Source organism: Myotis davidii, unplaced genomic scaffold (assembly GCF_000327345.1).
Source record: "Myotis davidii unplaced genomic scaffold, ASM32734v1 scaffold771, whole genome shotgun sequence".
In the NCBI taxonomy this organism is placed as follows: Eukaryota; Metazoa; Chordata; class Mammalia; order Chiroptera; family Vespertilionidae; genus Myotis; species Myotis davidii.
The window spans coordinates 402,937-410,882 of NW_006282668.1; positions in this window are offsets into that span (position 1 = coordinate 402,937).

Sequence of the window (7,946 nt, forward strand, 5' to 3'; positions counted from 1 at the left end):
GGTCACACGAGGCATTTCTCTGCAAGAAAGAAATACTATATATTTTGGATTAGAATTATCTACCTTCAGCCTCAGGCTAACCTATGAAAATACAATGTCCCGGACTGGTGACTTTAGCTAGCAATAAGAGCAGAGGTGGGGAAAACCTCAGACTGAGGGGAGTGAAGATCCCACAGGCTGAGTGACCTTTGGCCTCTGGGCCTCTGTTCATAAAACTAGTGGATCGCACTCTCACTAGGTGATCTTCGTTCCTTCTTTTTCTAACTTTCCATGTCTTCTAAAAAGCATGAACATCAATGTGGTGGTTGCCAGGGGGTGGGGGTGGGGAGATAGAGGGAGGTGGAGGGGGGTTTAGGGGGGATAAATGGTGACGGACAGAGACTTGAGGTGTTGAACACACAATACACTGTGGAGATGATGTGTTGTAGAATTTTGCACCTGAAACAGGCATCGTTTGGTTAACCCGTGTTATCCCAATAAATTCAATACAGATAAAAGTATGGCTCGTGGTTCTTGGCTGGATGGATGTAAAATGCGTGGCACTTACACCAGACCCGCAGGCGTTCACGGCTCTGTGCGGGCTGGAGGATCCCCACCAGGAAAAAAGGAAACTGTTGTTTCTGGCTGTGGCAGCTTTGGGCTCTGGATTTTCCATAGCAGCCAGAGATAACCGGCCCAAACCATTTCCCCTTTCTCTTCTTCTCACATTTGGCAGTGCCACGCCTACAGGAGACGGCAAATAACGTAAATACAGCAGAACCGCAATTCATACCGACAACCCACTCCCACCGCCATTTAAATTATGCATCTGTCAAACTGCACCTCACACGGACACAGGACACTTTTTGAGCACATCGTGGAATCCAGAGGCTATCTTCCTCCCAGATGATTTCATTTCTCAGGCTTTCGATAAACTGAGCTTAAGGTGAGGAGAGAGCAGAGCCCCGAATCGAACCCGGGACTGGTTCGGCACAGCTTGTTTGGCTCAGTGGATAGAGCATCGGCCTACGGACTGAAGAGTCCCGGGTTCGATTCTGGTCATGCGAACAGTTTCTGGAAACGGACGAGGAGACAGAGTATGAAGAGGGGAGAGAAGTGAGATTGAGGCAAACTGGGAGTGGTCACATGGGAGAAAAAAAAATGGTTTATTTTTTCAGTTGTTGCCAAAGAATGTCACTGGTGATACAAAGAAATGGAAAATGAGGAAACTCCCATTATCATCCAAAAGCCACTTGTCCATTTCCTGTTCCACGTGGGAAGGAAAACTGGACCCTAACCCCCAGACTTGTCAGGGTGTGGTCTTATGGTGCCCTCTACTGTCGGGGACGGGCACTGCAGCTGCCTGCGCTGAGGAAATGAAGGCAGCCCAGAGTCTGGCCTCAGGCCTGACACTCAATTAGTAAGTGTTGAAGGATTAGAAGAAAGGAAAGACCAAGAGACCATAAGAGGGAGCAAGGAAACAGGAAATTCTTAAATTCTTTCCAAATGTGGAACCAGGGGTTGTGACCATGCCCTCTTGAACAGTCCCACAGAGCTGAAAGATTACATAGATGAAATGCCTAATGGAGGGCTGCTCTTTTTATTTCATTTTAAAAAATATATTCTAATGATTTCGGAGAGGGAGAGATAGAAATATCAATAATGAGAAAGAATCATTGATCTGCTGCCTCCTGCACGCCGCCCATTGGGGATTGAGCCCACAACCCGGGCATGTGCCCTTGATCTGAATCGAACCCAGGACCCTTCAGTCCTAGTCCTCAGGCTGACACTCTATCCACTGAGCCAAACCAGCTCTTGAAATCAAATAGGTTCTCAAAGAATGTTTGATGAATGAAAGAGGGGAAAAAATGAGAGACGAGAGAAAGAGACCTTAATTAGCCAGTGTTTCCCCCTAGCCTGTCACCTTAACAACAGAAGTGTCTAATTCTGTTCCTCATCTAAAAGTTTTTCATAAGTTGTATCAATCCTTCAGATATTTTTAAAAACCTTTATGTTTGAACTACTGCTAACTAAGGTGACAAGGAGTGCTGTATTTTGAGTTTTTATGGAGTCTTAGAAATTCTAAGTTGTTTGATAAAGTGTTAGTTGTGGCATGGGCCATTTAAATTCAGAGACCTTACAGGGTCCAGTTCCTAGTCAGGGCACATGCTCGGGTTGCGGGCTCAATCCCCAGTGTGGGACAATGATTCGCTCTCATCATTGATGTTTCTATCTCTCTCTCTCCCTCTCCCTTCCTCTCTGAAATCAATCAAACAATCAATCAATCAATAATAAATTTAAAAATAGATAAAAATAAAAAAGCATTGGAGGTTAAGCCTTCACCATCTAAATGGAGGGGGGCACAGTTCAGCCTGTAACACTAGTCTAGGCCCTTTATCATTAGAATACTGGAGGCCCAGTACACGAAATTTGTGCACTGGTAGGGTCCCTAGCAGCTGCAGGCTGCCAGCTGCTGGCCGAGCGCTCCCTCCCTTCCCCTGGCTGGCTCTGCCCCCTGGTTGAACTCCTGGACAACTCCCAGTCGAGGGGACAATTTGCATACTATGCTTTTATTACATAGGATTTTCTGTAATCCCTTGTTGAGGAGGTTCTTTTTCATCACCATTATCTCACAAGAAACAGTTTGAGACTTTATGAAGAAAGGCAAGAGGTGTCTTCGTGAATGGTTCATTCATCCCTCTATATTCAGCGCATCCAGATGCATATTCAGGACATCCAACCTGCCATGTCCTGGGCAGCTGCCAGCTGCAACAGTGAATGGAACAAAGCCCATGCCATCTCGAAGGTGACAATCTCATGGGGTGTCATACATCTCACAAAAGGCATGACCATGCTTAGCACGTGTCAGAGGGGAGCCAGTGACGGAGAATCTGAAGCAGAATAAGGAGGAAGGGAGCGCCCTGGGCAGGGAGCCTGACTTTCACAAGGGTGGTCATGGGAAGCCTCTCTCACAAGGTCACGTTTTAGCGATGACCCGAGGAAGTCAAAGACCAAGCTGTGCAGATAAATGGGAGGAAGAACACGCCAGGCAGACAGAAAGCAGGGGCTCAGATCCTGAGTGGTTTGCAGGGTCCCCGGGACCCCAACGCGGCTGGAATAGACCCGGTGAGGGGGAAGCGCTTGGAAATGAGAGGACGGGGGTGGCTTAGGGCACCTGTGAGGTGCCTACCTGCCGGGGTAAGGATGCCAGCTTCTCCTGGAGGGAAATGGGACATCACTGGAAGGTTCTGAGCAAAGGAATGACACAGTCTGACTGCTGTTTGAAAATGTGCACTCGGGCCCTAGCTGGTTCGGCTCAGTGGATAGAGCATCAGCCTGCAGACTAAAGAGTCCCGGGTTCGATTCCGGCCAAGGGCACATGCCTGGGCTGGAGCTCTCAATCCCCAGTAGGGGGCATGCAGGAGGCAGCTGATAGATGTTTCTCTCTCATCACTGATGTTTCTGGCTCTCTATCCCTCGACCTTCCTCTCTGTAAAATCAATGAAAATATATTTTAAAAATAAAATTTAATTTTAAAAAAAGCAAGATAACAATAACATTTAAAACATCACTCGGGGTGTATAGAGAATAGCCTAGGCCAGTGATGGCGAACCTATGACATGCGTGTCAGAGGTGACATGCGAACTCATTTCTTTGGTTGGTTTTTCTGTTAAATGGCATTTAAATATATAAAATAAATATCAAAAATATAAGTCTTTGTTTTACTATGGTTGCAAATATCAAGAAATTTCTCTATGTGACACGGCACCAGAGTTAAGTTAGGGTTTTTCAAAATGCTGACACACCGAGCTCAAAAGGTTCGCCATCACTGGCCTAGGCAGAGAGCCATGGGAAAGATGGAGTGACAGACCAGTTGAAATAGCCAAGACAGGAGGCAATAGAGGCTTGACGCAAAGTGGACGATGTGAACATGGTGTAGCGAAGGTTTCCATTCTTGATATCTGTTGAATGTAGAGCCACGGGGTTTTCTGTTATTCCATCTGGTGCTGATATCTCCCTCTGGGTTGCTTTGGGCATCCCGAAAATTAGCGCCATCAAAGTTTCAGTTGCCTCTGAACACCCTCTATATCTTGGCACCAAAGATGCATCTTAAATCCATGCACGTCCTCCCAAGTCCAAGCCACATAACAGAACAAGTGAACACACTCGTTGCATAAATCCTACATAGGAAATTGGGAAAAGTCGGCATCTTTAGCTGCCCAGACTCTAATCACAGGTTCTAAAGAGTCCAAAGCCAAAGAGAATACAGAATGCCTCCAGATGGTCTGATATGCAGATAAGAAAATACAGAATGTCATCATGGGTCTGAACATTTCCAACTAGAAAGGGGAAAGAAATAGGAGAAAGGGAAGCAGCCAAGGGGAGTGAGGAAGTCTGCTCTCCTCAAACACGGGGGACTAGCATGGTGCAGTTATTTTTATTTTATTTTTTTGTAACATTTCATTGTCGGTACTTTCAAAAGCAAGCTAAAAAATGGCTTTCTCGCTAACTGCTAAATTAAGAAGTGGCATCTTTTGAGTTTTTCTTATTTAAGATGAACTCAGCAGAGCTCTACTCATCTTTTCCTTCCCTGATTTTTGTTCATATAGCCTGAGACTCTAGGTCAAGAATTTTTATTAGGTAAAAAATTAGTATTACTGTTGCTGTTACTAGCATTATTTTTATTGAAAACCGACCATCCCTGAAGACAGTGGTTCCCCATCAGCCTTCTCAAACAAAAGCTGATTTTTTTTTCTTAATAGTTTACTGATTTTTAGAGAGACAGAGGAAGTGAGAGGGAGGGAGAGAGAAACATCCATGTGAGAACATTACATCAATTGCCTGCCTCCTCCACGCCCCCTATCAGGTATCGAGCCTGAAACCTGGGCATGTGCCCTTGACTGGAATCGAACCAGCAACCTCCTGGTGCATAGGACAATGTCCAACCCCCTGAGCCATATCACCCAGGGCAAAAAAAAAAAAAAGCTGATTTTTCTCCCAGACTCCATGTGGTCCACTGAAAAATGGCCTTTCACGAAGGCCACACTCCAATCCCTGGAACCTGTGACTGTTACCATATATGGCAATTTTCACAGATGCGATTAATTCAGGATCCTGAGATGGAGAGACTATCCTGGATTATCCGGGTGGGCTCAAAAGGTAACCGCATCCGTCCTTATCAGACTGAGGCAAAGAGATTTTACACCACAGAGAAGGCCACGCGAAAAGAGAGCAGAGACGTGTGAAGATGCTGGCTTTGAAGATGAGAGTGATGCGACCATAAGCCAAGGAATCTCGGGCCGGCTCCAAAAGGTGAGAGACCAGGAAGAGACACTCCCCTGGAATCTCTGGGCAGAGGAAGCCTTGCCAACGCCTTTACGTGGGCCTTCTGGCCTCTGCAACGGTGAGAGAATAACCCTGCACTGCTCCCAGCACAAAGTTTGTGTCAGCTTGTTACAGCAGCCACAGGAAACAAACATGTGTCCTCATATAATAAACTTCCATAACCAACTTCAGGGCCTGCAGTGTAGGTGGGTGACTCCTTACCCCAGGCTGTTGCTTCCAAACATACTGTTTTCTCTCCTTTCTCCATCAAAAGCCTGAGCTGGTGTGTCTACCCTTGGGAAGGACATGTATGTCATCAGACTTGACCACCAGACACCACTTCGCTTACAGTCATCTTGCAACCCCCTGACCACCCCACTCGCACCCAGGGCCTTAGCGTTCCGCTCACTTCATTTTCTCCGTGTGCAATTTCATGCTTCTTGGCAATGTCAACAATACTCTGCCCCTGCGGACTTTGCACGGCCCTTCGCCCCACGTCAGCCATACACACTCTCATGGTCCTCCCTAAATCATGTCAGTCCTGCCCCTCTCCACACCCCCCATCCCCCCAGAACAGCTCTCTAATTCTCTACTCCAGCTCCCTTTGACCACACAGGGCCCATCATTGCATGGCCCATCCTTTATAACTATCTACACACATACACCCCAAATGTCCTCATTCTCCTCCTCGCACAGCTTTCAAGCTTTGCACTGCTCCCTCACACCCCTGACTTATACACCTGATTACGCCTCCGGTTTGCTTAACCAGACTCTGTCTGCTTGGAACCCAACATCTCACTTTAAGTTCACAACAAACTCCGGTGGGGATGTATCACTACCCAGCAATCCTGCCCTACTTCCCCAGGACATTTTTTTCTCTTTCCCCAAGAGAAATATTTTAAAACACCTTCTCATTTCTAACATACCACACATTTCTGTCCCTTGGTCACTGCTAATGATTTTGACTCATTCCTGAATGGGGGGCGGGGGGAGGAGGAACACGTCAGGAATAGATGAAACCAACCTCATCTTCCTACCACCAAAGCCGCTCTATGCCCATTAACTCTCTGTTCTCTCCTGACACAAGGGAAGACGCGTCCCTGCTCCTGCCTGGGACCCATCCTCCCATGTTTCTCCTGGATCTCATCCTTGCTCAAGGAACTTGCTCCTACAATTTTTCTTTTTCTCGTCTATTATCAATCGCCCTTTCTTAACTGGAGTGCTCCCTTTGGCTGATGTACATGTTTCAGTATCACTCATCTAAATAGAGAAAAACAAAAAAACTATCTTTCCCTCCCACGCTGCCCTCCGGCTACTTTGCATTTCTCTGCCGTCTGTCACAGCCAGACTCCTCCAAGTTGCCTATGCTCACATCTCTACCTTTTTTTACCCTCCATTCTTTTCTCAGTCTAATTTCTGAGTTGCATCCCCCCGCTCCACCCCTCCATGAAACACTCCAGTTTTCATCAAGGTCTCACAACTACTGGCCAGTTCTCTATTCCCATGTGACCCCATCAGCTCGCAGCCTTTAACCCAGTCGGCCACTTCCTTTTTAAACTCTCTTTCTCCCTCGATGTCCCCGATACCAGTCCCCGTTTTCCCTCTCACCTCCCTGGCCACTCTTTCTCTGTCTCATTTGGTGGCTCCTTCTTCCCTGTTCAGCCTCTAAATATTGGAGAACTATGGGCCTGTTCTTGGCCCTCTTCTCCTCCCTATCTACACTTTCTCCCCATGTCATCTCGCCCAGGTCCGTCACTGTGAATAATACCTGGATAGTGGTAACTTCAAAATCTGCAGCTGCAACACTGATCTTCCTACTAAGCGCCAGACCCAGAAATCCACTGTCTCCACAGCATCTCAAATTTAACTAATGACAGAGAGAGGGAGAGAGAGAGAGAAATATCGATGTGAGAGGGACACATCTATTGGTTGTCTCCCACACTCATCCCAACCGGGCGGCAGGGATGAACCTGCAACCCAGGTACGTGCCCTTTGACCAGGACGTAAGTCCGCAGGCAGATGCTCTAACCCAGCGGTTCTCAACCTGTGGGTCGCGACCCCTCTGGCAGTCGAATGACCCTATCACAGGGGTCGCCGAAGACCATCCTGCATATCAGATATTTACATTACGATTATAACAGTAGCAACATTATAGTTATGAAGTAGCAACAAAAATGATTTTATGGTTGGGTCCCAACATGAGGAACTGTATTTAAAGGGCCAGAAGGTTGAGAACCACTGCTCTAACCAATGAACAAAACGGGCCTGATTGCGTTTTGAATGCCCGAGAGCACATAGCACAGGGTAATCTCTGTAGATATTTAATTTCTATTTCAGTCAGTAGACGGGTGAGAGGGAAGAAGGGAGTGAGAACAAGCAAATTAGAATTCCAGCCCTTCTCCGAGCTTCACTGTCCTCACTCCTGCGATGGGGTGATCATTCCTCTTCGTTGGTGCTAACACTGGGCACGTAGCACAGTTTCGGTATTGATCCCATCATCAAGCTCCAACGCACCTCGCTCCCGCCAGCACATGGTGTGTGCACAATACACGTGTGTGAATGAGCGAAGGCATGACTATGCCCTGACCACCTCGAGGGGCTGTTCGGAAACGTGGCTGGTTGTTCCTACCTGTGTCCATCTC